This window comes from Typopeltis vanoorti, chromosome 22 (genome assembly GCF_054136105.1).
Source record: "Typopeltis vanoorti isolate ZY-2024b chromosome 22, IOZ_Tvanoo_1.0, whole genome shotgun sequence".
Lineage (NCBI taxonomy): Eukaryota > Metazoa > Arthropoda > Arachnida > Uropygi > Thelyphonidae > Typopeltis > Typopeltis vanoorti.
Genome location: NC_143570.1, coordinates 83,157,370 through 83,170,102, shown reverse-complemented (window position 1 = coordinate 83,170,102; position 12,733 = coordinate 83,157,370). Strand labels below are relative to the sequence as shown.

At 37.0% G+C, this 12,733-nt stretch overlaps 1 protein-coding gene across 1 annotated transcript in view; it reads right to left on the bottom strand.

Moving 5' to 3' along the window:
* LOC150094522 (glycoprotein-N-acetylgalactosamine 3-beta-galactosyltransferase 1-like) overlaps positions 1 to 12,733 on the bottom strand; it is a 146,071-nt gene that overhangs the window by 30,361 nt on the left and 102,977 nt on the right. The window lies entirely within an intron of this gene.

The window sequence follows — 12,733 nt, the reverse complement described above, 5'->3', positions numbered from 1 at the left end:
ATACATGAAGAACACACAGCCATCTTATCAACATCTCCCAAAAATAAACTCATTGATGGTAAAGAGTAAATTCAGAATCATGACAACATGCACAAAACTATTCCTGGATTTCTGAAGCTACTCAGAGACCATACCCTCGTGTGTGTGTGTGTGTGTGTGTGTGTGTTAATAAATGCCTTTTTCACGCATTGTATGAAAATTTAAGCATGAAAGCAAATTGTAACAATTCGTTTACCGCGACATCTAGTGATGCAATTTTCATTCAAAAGTGTTATATTCTCGAATGGGCAAACCTTCATTTTTTTCACCCTGTTTGTCAGTCGGCTCTAGGCTCGGCGGATTTCGAGATCTTTGCTAACCTTAATTTGGGTTAAGATTAGGTATAGGGCATTTTATAAAGGAGTGACAGATTAAAATGCTTTCCTGATGTGCGACTTTAGAAACACAAGCGAAACTGTAAAACAGAGGGAAATATAAAGATGTAGCATTCTCCCTCAATTCTTTCACAGCTGCAAAATGTGACAATACCCAGCTTTAAGAGAGAGCTACTCTACAAACAAGGTCATTGGTGAATTTTAGTATAACACTAAAATTCGAAACAACTGTGCAAAAGACAGTATTAAACAAACAACAAAAAAGTACGTGAGATCTTCGTTAATTTAAACACATGCAAAGAAACCTTAGTACCTGATAGTGTTTGCTGGTTTGATATCGTTTCGAGTGGCCCCAGAGATAAACATTTTGAACCCGTCGGATTTATGCAGGATGAGCCTATAATGGAGTTCTTGGTGATTACTCAGCTGTGGTCTCTCAATTATTTCAGATTCGAATCATAGTTGTTTCTTATGCCTACAAACTAAGGAAATTAACATATTTACAATCTTAAAACGTAAACACTATAGGCCGAGACTGTTATTAGAAGGCTAATTTTTACCTTCTTCGAAAGTCCGTACTGGCTATTTTGAAAATCGAGGAAGTGAAAAAATTTGGGAAAAGTTTTAACATTTGGCTGCTGATCAACGAACGCTGCTGGCAATTTTTAATTACAAAATTCATTATGAGTGGGTTTAATTAGTTCGGACCTATGGTACGTGATTAGAAATCCATTGGGATGACAATTTTCGAAATACTAAAAATATCCGCTATAAAACAGACCTTACGATAACAAGACTGAGTTTTAGAATAATAAATAATCAGGTTTTAACTCATAAGTTTTTATTATTTCGCTGTCTATATGCTATCAGCATCTTCAGAAAGTTGCTTAACATAAGTAAAAAAAAACGTCAAAACAAACAAAAAAAAAAACATTATCGCTGACATATATAAATTGATATGATTGGAATGAGTTCAATCACGAGTCTCGTTAGGCATGTTACGTGCAGTCTCTACACTGTTGTGTAAACTGATTGCTGGCAGAGGAGAGGTCTTTAATGTTACACATTAATTAATGATTTCCAAATATCGTGAAGGATTAAATCCTTGGTTTCTATTTAGTATGCCTTTGAACAAATGACCTCGGAATAACCTATCGAAGTAATTCTACGTAGGACAGGGAAGATAATTGCCAGTTTACCCTGTGATGTTCTTTGAGGATATGCGCTGCGAGTCCCGCTTTTTTCATCCCTATCAATTCCATCACTTATTCCTCTTTTGAATCTGTAGAAAATATACCTTTATTTCCGCCAATTTATTTAAAATCATTTCTTTATTTTAAGGGAATACCTATAAATAGATAAACCACTCCTAAGCAAAGTTCCGTCACAAATCATCGGTACCTGTGCCCTGCATGTTGTCGGTTTATAGAACACTTCTTTGGCAGTGACCACCAGTCGCGGATATCACAAACAATAATTAACAGCTGTGCCATGAAAAGTATTCAATGAAATAACTTTTTTTTTTCCAAAGAAAAAAAAAAAAACTTTAATTAGCACGCATTTTTATTTTGAGTATTTCTTTTAAAGACGGGTTTGCCTCATGCGAAAGGAGTGTTACAATACCATAAAACTCAGATAGGTACCCCCCAAAAGTGGGGGGATAGATTACGAAATTCCTATTTTCTGCTCCTGAAATTGATTATATCGATATAACTTATATTTATTATATATTTTTTATTATAAAGTGTGTATATTCTCTATATGGCGTACGATAAACTTTTAGATGATTTTACACTCTTGATGGAATCTTCCAGTGAAACACTGTTGCAGATGGGGGAATCCTCAGTGCCCCTAACTAAATCGATCAACTGGTCGGAAAATTATGAAATGCACTCAATGATGAAAGATAATTATATAAGCTTCAAGATAATTATTCAGTTGTACTTCACGTGCAGTGTTGTTTACGGGCGGATTTCATATATTTTCATTTCAATAAAATTCCTTTTAGTAGGTTTAGTAATGAAGTTTCGTCAGTATGCACGACTGATGTACAGAAACCAATCCCTACATTGATGAGTCATAACTGATGAAGCAAGCAAACAGTTACGAAAAAAACAGAATTCAAGAAGAATAGTAATGATTAATACAGTGAGTGTATGTGATGTACTGAGTGCTCGACAATTTTTTTTTTTTTTTTTTTTTTTAATATCAACCCACCCACCAAAAGTTGATATTCAGTGTCTGGCAATTTTAAGACAGTAGTGATTACAAAATAATATCAAGGAGTTAGAACACAGACCCTGGCGTCTGGTATTTTTAATCAGCAACAGACCAACTAATATCTTCACTATCACGGACGTACACATACTGAGCAAAAAAACTGTTCGTACGAAAAGAAGTAATTATGGTTGGTTGAATCGCAAGAACAAGCAGACCATCCAAGCCTTATCCTGTTGTAATTCGGAAGTCATCCAACTATGACCCTCGAGCGAGAGAGAAAGTTTAATAATTCCGTACAAGTATGATCGGGGCACTAAGCGTGCACTTTAGGTATAGTTCTCAATCTTTTTTTTTTTTTTTTTTTTTTTTTTTTTTTTTTTTTTTGAGGGGGAACCGGACTGCAGTTGAAAAACAACGAATGGGTATAAAATTAGGAAAAGAAGGCAACGAAACCGGCAATAAAATGTCCCAATCTAATATTGCAGCTAATATGTATTAAAGCATACAAAATAGTGAAATGTTTGAAGTTTTATATTTGCGATGTGATAATTTTGACACTTTAATGTTCACTTTCATTAAAGTGTCAATGATTAAACTAAAACTTAAGTAAAAACTCGCAAACCCATTCGTATGCGCGCCAGTCTTAATTAGCAGTTATAAAACAATCCATTGCTAGGAGCACTGCAAAGCGCGAGTGTGCTCACGTCTTTAACGATTTAATTTCATGTTGTCAGTTCTTTCACTACGTTATTACCGCTTCCTATGCAGGATCCGCGTGATACTACCACTCCCAACCGACGTGTCACCTAGCCTGCCGCTGGGGGGGGGGGGATATTTTTGGCTGTAGTAGAGTATGTTCATGGGGCCGGTTTGCCTGCTTGCGTGATGAAAAAACCCTACTGCCCGTCCCCAAGACCGGCTAACTTGGCTATGGCTGAGGAAGATCCTTGAGCTCCTCACGTCTTCACCGGGAATCGAACCTGGGAGACTCTTTCCACAGTCATATAAGTTGCGAAGCGGAAAGCCACTAGGCTAACCGCGCGGACAATTTCATGTGCTTAGTGATTTCTCAAAATCTCCAGGGTGGGATTAAAATTGAGCCGCGTCCTATTGCCGGCAGCAGGCTGGGATTTAGGGCGCCAAAACGGAATGAAAGAAAAAGTTATCGATGATACAGTTGAGATGACAATACTGTTAATGGTACAGCATTAACAGTAGGCCAGAAATCCCATGTTCTCGTCCATTCAAACTTGTACAAAGGGAATTCCTAGGTAGGATCCAACTTTACTTTTGACTATCGTCTCCCCCCCCCACTCCTTTGCAAGCAATGCAAAAACACTGTCGAATTGTGCCACGCGACAACTGTTTATTTGTATAGGGAAGGAGGAATCTAAAAACAAGTGAATCAGTTAACATTCTGGGTTTTAAAAGTACAAAGACGTTATATGTATAAGAATAAAATGTTTTCTTTCCTTGTTTGGTCGAAGAAAAAGAGGAAAGGGAAAATTTCAGGAATATTAAAATTAAGCACAAGTATAAAATGTAAAGCGAGGCATTACATTCGTAATTTTAATTACAGGAAAACAAGTTGTTTTCCTGTAATTAAAATGCAAATATTACGCAGTGCCTTGGAACTCAAGGAAGAGAATGGCGATACTGTTTAAAACAAAGCGGCGAAAATATGTTATGAAGGATTTAATACTATAAGGCCGTATTTTAAAAATTCATTTCGTAAGTAAAAACAGTGAAAAGTTTTATTTACGATCGCATTTCATCTTTTGAAATACATCGCTTTATTAGCAGCTTCATGTTATCAAAGCTTGCTATCACAATGAGATTATATTAAGCTGAACGTAACTTTTACGTAACTAAGTACAATCTGCTATCGAATAGCTTGTTCAAAATAAAACGAAGCGGTTAAATCAAAAATCTGAAATGTTTTGGCTTAATGAATGCTATCATTTCCATAAAATGGTTAACCTCGCTGTAGTACGCCCACAGATGCGAGACCTTTCGACACTTCTGCGCATGTCAGAAGGAGAATCCATTCCGATAATAGGGTAATCAATCGTATTGTGGGATGAGTGTTTATTATTATACGTCGTAAAATTAGCATTTCTTTTATGAAAATTCTAGTTTTTAAAGTGGTAACTATTTTGTTTGTATAACAGTTGGGAAATTTTACGTATAAAGCACGCGATTTTACGTGTTGGTGACCAATTCGTACATCGTTTTATTTCTTCTCCCCTTCAACATGAATGGACTCTTCTGGGTAGTCTGCCAACGACAGCTCTCGCATAGCAGTTAGTTCCACATGTTTCAATGAGATTATTGTCCGCGCGGTTAGCCTAGTGGCTTTGCGCTTCGCAACCATAGGACTGGGGAAGGAGTGTCCTGGGCTCGATTCCCGTCAAATTAAGGCTCTTCCTCAGCTACAGCCAAGTTAGCCGGTCTTGGGCGTGGACAGAAGGGTTTTCCCCCCGAGTTTATCTGGGGTTTTTCATCTCGCAAGCAGGCAAACCGGCCCGGTGAACACACGGATCTACAGCCATAAGTACTTAACCCCCCCCCCCATTAGGGACGAAACTCCATATGAATAAATAAATGATACTATTGAATGATCTCGACTATTTTTCACAAAGATGCAAATATATATATCAGGTAATGCTCAGTTCTTGATAGTATTTAGCAAGGGGAAAGATGAAGCTTTCTAATCACGGATATTTAAAAAAGAGGGAAAAAAATGAAATGCGATATTCCATAACGTATTAAGCTTCGTAACTTTATACTTGTGGAATATCGCGTATAAATTAAAACTTACTGAAATAAAAAGGAGTTCTCACAGAAACTTCTAAGTATATGGACGTGATGTGGTGAATTTCTCATTTGAACTTGAATTTATTAAACAGCTTTGGAATGTTAGTTGGAATGCTAATTATACTTGATAAGAATTACTTCTATTCTTGTTTTTGTCCGTATTTCATCTTAGCCCAAGCTTAGATGAAATACGGACCACTGCTCTTTGTATACAGCGAGCTTGTTTGCTTATGTATGGATAAAATATGAATAGAAATAATATATCATGCCAAGTATGACTCCAATTGAATTTCTGACATGAAAAAGCGTAACGTGTCTGTTTAAGCTCGTAAGTAAACCGATTTTTGAAATATTTACTATCTATTTTTATTCATTGATATGCTAAAAATAGCTGCTCTGCTACACTAACAAAAGCGATTTTCAAACCTTGAATACGTGACGTTAATATAAATGAAGTAAATGTGTAGGTCAAGAGACTTGCTGTTCAGTACTCTCTCCACTGTCTGATCAGTACATTTCATCGAGTTGAGAATCCTGCTATAGGTTAACACCTTAATTTTAAGGGTAATCAGGCAAACACTTGTTTCAATTGAAAAAAAAAATAGTATTCAAAGGGATTAAATAGTAATGAAAAATCATGATGGTATATAACAGGAATTTGCAAAATGAAATTATTCAAAAAAAAAAAAAAGTTCAAATTTTGGACTTCAACATTAAGAGCCAAAATTTCATCTTGCTGTCAGGCTCGAAAGGTCTTAAATTACGTAAATCTTAGTAATTATTAAACGCTATTAAAAGCATAGGCCGTTTAAAATAAAAAACAAATTTCATTTGTAAACTTTAGATCTTATAAATTGATTTTCGAAGATCAGTTTATTAGACTAATATACTTGATGCAACACAATCTGTTTTGGAATTGAAACCGCTAAACATTCCATAATAAATTTTAATCACGAATATTTCGTTCATGGAAAAGTATCCGGTAATCAGCATATAGTGCATCTGGAATTTTTAACCGCAGTAAATTAGCCTGCATTTAGGAACAAATGTGTAGATTACTTCCTTATTACGACTCAGTACATCAGAAATGGCTGATTCAAGGTACGATATCACTTCATGAGCACGTTACAAAACTTTACTACAGAATTGGAGAATAACTGGTCCTTACATTTCTAGCCAACTCCACTTTATCGTAAAAAAAATTATCAATGGCCCATTATAAACAGCCAATATTGTGACAAAGGCTTGGCTAAACGGAAAATAAACGAAGATGGCATTTCTTCTAAATAGACAACAGGAATTTGGTACAACAGCGTCAGCAATATACGAAACTGAAGTATTTCAAAGATGCCATCTTGTTTCATTTTTTATGTTACCAACGAAAGGCTTGGAAGCCTATAACACATTTATACTGGAATTAATATACTGGATTAGATAAGATGGAACTTCTGTTCTAGAAACTACAGAGGATAATGCCTTTTTTCACACACACCCCGCTTCAGGCCTCCAGTAAGCACGGTAATAGTCTCACGCTAAGCAATGAAGTTCGTGAAGCCCTTTATAAACATTCACGTGGAGTGGAACTCGAATCTTCGGTAACTGGATATCGCAGACCATTCACTCGAATAACCCATCCGATAACATGTAATTAAATCGTGAAAACGCACGCCAGAATGGTGTATGTTTAAGATACATCAATAAATAAAAAATGATTTTTTTTTTAAGTTCACACACCCAAAAGATCACGAAGCCTATAACCCAAAAGTGTTGCGTGGGAGCAAGTGGTTAAGGAATCTATTAACAAATGTCTTAAAGAGCTGAGGATTGTAGTTACTGGTGAAAAACAGTATGGGGAAGGCTGTTTTTTCAAAGAACAGAGACAGATGAAAGGAAGGGGAGAAAAGGTTCGATATGTTAGGAAGCAATGTTTTATTGGAGGTATGTAAGAACGCAGCAGTCATTAGTCAACCTACACAACAGTAATGAAAATAACTGGAAGTAGTTTGTGTGTGGGGTGGAGAGAATGTTTTATATTGATTGCCTTCCTCTACATACAATCAAGAATTTTTAGTTTGGGTACACTACCCCAAGTGAGAACAATACTCGAAGTCGATTTGAGATTTATAAAGTGTAAAGAGTCAGCTAAGAGAGAGAAGTAATGTTTGAACATGAATACAACGTTTTGCGAAGGTTGAGGCAGGTTTGGAGGTCATGTTTATGACATAAGGTAGATACGAAGGTCGGACCAAGAAGGCAACACTTATCTTCAACGGAAATCTATTAAAAAAGTTAAATTTTCCCCAGGTAACAAGAGAGGATTGAGTTTTGAAAACAAATTTACCAGGTTATCTTCATCTCCCATTGAGAATGGTGAAGAAGATGTGTTTAAGACATTAGTTAAAGGAATCGGGCTTAAAGATATTCCAAGAATGCAGTTTCTCTAATGAAAGAGAGGAATAGCAAGTATTATTATCATCAGAAAAACTATGCAAGGATTTGAAGTTAGAATGTAACTGATGTAAGAGGGAAGAGCATTTGGGCCGAAAGTACAGAACCATGGGATACCCCAGAATTTTGTAAAGAAATCTAAGAGGAAGTCATTCAGCATGACATGTAATGAACGACAAGAGGAAAGTGACAATCCGATCCAAAGGACAAGAGAGAAACCATAAGATGTAGCTTGGGAAGACCTCAATGCCAAATATGATAAAACGCCTTGGAAATATCGTGAGCAATTAAGCTTTAGCGAGGAGATTTACTGTACAACGAGAATGGCGGAACTAGTCTTTAGTTAATTACTAAGCAAAAAGTGGGGGGGGGGGAGTAGTGAAGAAGTGAGTTACTGATGACCTGCATTCTTTCCAGAACACTATCTAGTGTATACTACAAATGCTAACGTTAGCCACCAGTAATCAGGATATCTGAGTACCATCGCTTGGGGGGGGGGGGGAAGAAACTAGACTGCAGAGTAATGTAATATATGCAGATCGATTCAAATAAATTTCCAAAAGGCTACTCTTAGTCCACCATTCAGAAGTGATTTTAATTAGAAACGTCACTGGCTGTAAGTCACAGTAATATGTGACTGCTAACAGGGATGTGGACATTTAGTTTACACACCAGCAGCATAAGGAACGTAAATAAAGAAATAAATTCCGTGTGATGATACAACGTTCCCCCTTTTTACGGGAGTTCACGGTACCATCTAGTAGTCCCCCACCCCCACCCAAAAAAAAATTTTTATCCGGGCTTCCCGAACCGGCATGGGCTGACGAATCAGACCTATGGCTGGGTCAGTATTCCTGACTGTAATCCGTGTGTGTGTGTGTGTGTGTGTCCTCGGACCGGTTTGCCTGCTTGCGAGAGGAAAAACACCAGATAAACTAGGGGGGAAAACCCAGCTGTCCATGCCCAAGACCGGCTAACTTGGCTATGGCTGGGGAAGATCCTTAAGTTCCTCACGTCGTCGAGGGGAATCGAACCTAGGACACTCCTTCCCCAGACATATAGTTGCGAAGCGCAAAGCCACTAGGCTAACCGCGCGGACTATAAGGAGCGTGAGATACACTGATTGAATGTCTTCATAATTATAGAATCTGGTTCTCAGTGCAGTTTATTACAGAATGGTCTTCTATATGTTCATTTCATCGGAATTTGGATCCCTGATTTGGACAAAAGATGTCTCTGCGACTTAGAAATGTCAACCTAATTTCAAACGACATAAGTATGCAGTAAACGTCTTCCCATAGTCGAATCTCACGAAGCAATTTTTTTTTTTATTATATTAAAATATAGTACTTATAGTTTGAACTATCTTTTCCCAAGGCTCAAAATTCCAGTAAACTGCATGAGATGTATACCACAAGACTTGGAAATTAACTAATCACATAATATAAAGAGGGATTCTTCTATTGTCATGTCGTTTCACGCAACTTTGCTATCAAATTTTAGGCATGAAATATGTGCATGCGTCCATGTGAAGAAAGATAATCGAGAAGGGGGAGGGGAGGGGAGGGGAATGTGATTTATTTTTTTATATTCGAAAGATGTAATTCGACCTCCGGAAAACAACCATACCGTGACCACAAAAATTCGTTCAGGCAGACCATCAAACGTACCGTAACACAGCGCACTGCTGTGAGAATTCCCCCCCCCTCCCCCCGTCAATAAGCGTCTACGATTCAGCCGTGGTTGACAAAGTGAATATATGTACCACTGATGTTACGAGTTTCGGGAGTATCATTAACCGGTCACAGGTCAACATCTGAGTTTACTTCCGCATTTTGTTCCTAGGGAATGCGACGATATTAACGACTTCGTTCGTAAAGCTGAAGAGAGGAAACCCGGAGCTACTACGGTTTGGCATGTTATTATTAGTGTTTCTAACATAACCTATCTCATAATAGCGTGCGCGCACACACACCGTGAAACACCTGCACTGATATAACCGATCCCAAATCGATTCCTTTGATAGGAGGCGTCAAAGCGACAGGAAGATCATGTCTTTGAAGAATTTACGATCCCAGGTATGCTTATCATTGAGCTACCGCGTAGAATCTTGACTAAACTGCTTTTCAACTGAAGTTGGTCTCATATGGAGGGAGAAGGGTTTCCATCCCACAAAAACAGACAAGTCGGCCATACGAGCAGGCATATATCGAAGACTGATATCTGAGTGGTTTTATTTTTAAATATCACCCGCGAAAAGTTGAACACCTGTAGTACGTTAACTGTGATTAGTATTAAAATGTTGGATAATCCGGAAATATTGAATTATTTTAACTAAGACTTTATTTAACATCGTTGCTTTTTGGGGGCCAGGGGAATTTGAAGCTACTTCAGGCTTCCACTAAATACCTTTTTTAATCACCACTCTTGCCTTACCACTAATTATCACAAGTACGTTTTGTCAAATCGCAAACTGGGCGTGAGTAGAAACGTAACTGTTCAAGATGTTTGCGATGTCCAACAAAAAAGTAGATATTGTTTGTAGATCGATAGGACTGGACCTCGAAACGAATCTGATGTGTTCGAATGAAGATTAAATTTCGTGTTAAATTCTGATTTAAGTTGCAGTTTCTCGGAATTAATGTCATTCCATCACTCCAGACAGTGAAGATGCAACTGATATATTTTTTTTTTTTTTTAACGTAGCGAAGTCCAAAATATTTGTCAAATCGAATTCCCGGAAATCTAACATCCCCAAAGAGTACACAAGACTCAGTACACAGATAAACAGTGTACTGAGGAAAATCGGGGAAAAAAAAGTTGAATCTTGTTTTGTAATAGATCAATAAAGGCCCTTCTGTGTGAGCGAGACAACTAATGTTTAAATAATAACGGCTTATAAAATGCCTATATAAATACTTGTTTGTAATAATCCTTTGTATGAATCGAAACACATGCGTGATGGAAAGTACTGTGTACGAAGTACAAGACAAGATAATAAAAGTACTATGTACTTATACAGTCTCTTGATTCCTCCAGAGCTAAAGCGATTTTGCAGCGGTTCTATAAAAGCAGTTTTATACTCGCATCGCAGTAATCTACAAATATGGTTACTTCATACTTTCGTTATTTACAAAGAGGAGAGGGTCGCCAGACCTTCGGGTTTAGCTTCTTATCACTGTTTTCTTTCTTTATGTAAACATTACATCCATCGCTTTGTCGGACTTCCTCTTCGGCAGACTAAAGATGGCTTTTAGGTTTCAATAGTGAAATTCTTATCAGAATCCACAGTTTATTCAGTACGAAAGGATAATTCCTTTGTACACAGTGAATGAACAAAGTCCTAAAAACAGCATGTGGGTAAAATATCTGTGCGACCTTCGGTAGCCAATGATAATACGAGAGAAGCAAAGTGCTATTTCTGCTATTGGCCACGTGATTTTATTCTAATTTAATTAATGTCTTGACCGTCTCTTAAAAATAAAAACATGAGATTAACTAAGAAAATATCAAGAGCAGAAAACAATGCTAATTCAGGGGGTCAAGACATGATTTATTTTAACACTAAATTCGAACTATGAACCCAAAATTTTAGGCAAGATTCATCTAAATAGGCTTGACCTAGGCACCAGAGTACTTGCTAAAACATACTCATTTCCAGCAGTGCAATGCAAAACTGAACTCCACCATCTTCGTGTGCCGTATGAAATTTTTGTTACTTTTTAGGGACATACTATGGAAAGGTTTGGGTAAATGTCAGCCATTATTCTGACGAACTCCAAGGAATTTTGATCGGGCAGAGCACAGAAGTCGAAGAAACTCCGGTTTTATGGAGCCCATCATCCAATATAAATCTGAATGTCCGGTTCCATATGTGATCCCTCAGTGAATCTTCAGTTGGAGACGGTAATTGACAATCAAATTTTCTAAGAATGTCGTTGTAGCTGTGAGGGGGGGATTAGTTATCTTCTTATTACATGAGTGATTTTTCATCGACCGAAAACCCATTCTCAGTTTTTACATATGACGGTACCAAACAGGATCTCAAGAATATTTACATTTTAAATGCAAATCTGTATATCATTTGTCTAAAGAAAGTTTCCCCAAATCAATCCTCCTTTATTTCAAGAAACAAAAACAACCCTAAATAATCGGACTTTAAAAATGCGCAAGTCCTAAAGCGATTCCTCCTCTTAGAATAATAACGTGCAGGTTTTCTATGCATCAACTTACTGAAGATTGCTGCTTTTGATGTAATCTTTTCACACTCCAGTAACTTCTCACCTGAAGAACTACTTACATCCCAATCCGGCACCTTTACTCACATCGCTTATTAATTTGCAGTGAATAATCACAAAGCTTTCTACAAAATCTTTCTCTGTTCAGCAAATTAAGGACTTCAGTACTTTCAAGATCATATGCTACAAACGTCTGAAATATTTCTAAACATTAATCACGCGATTTTTTTAATGATAATACAAAGACTTACCTATATAAATAAAAACAATTAACTGGTGTTTTTTTTTTTTTTTCTTGCTTGCATTCTATAAAGTGAATTGTCATAGCTTAAATCAGCGATTCCCAAACTGTGGGCCGTTAGTTTTGTTGTGGGGGGGGGGGGGCGTGAAATAATGAAAACAAATTTAAAATGTTTTAAGACCATGTCAAATGTGTATGTAAGATGTTAAAAATGTAATATATGCATTTGATTTTTGCAATATTCGCTGTGTATGTTTTCTATTAAATATAAATACAATAAATATAATAATAATATATGTCTCTACTACGATTTTTTTTCGATGGGGGCCGTGAAATATTTTAATTTTTCCAAAGGAGCCTTTACATCCATAAGTTTGGGAAGCACTGGCTTAAAA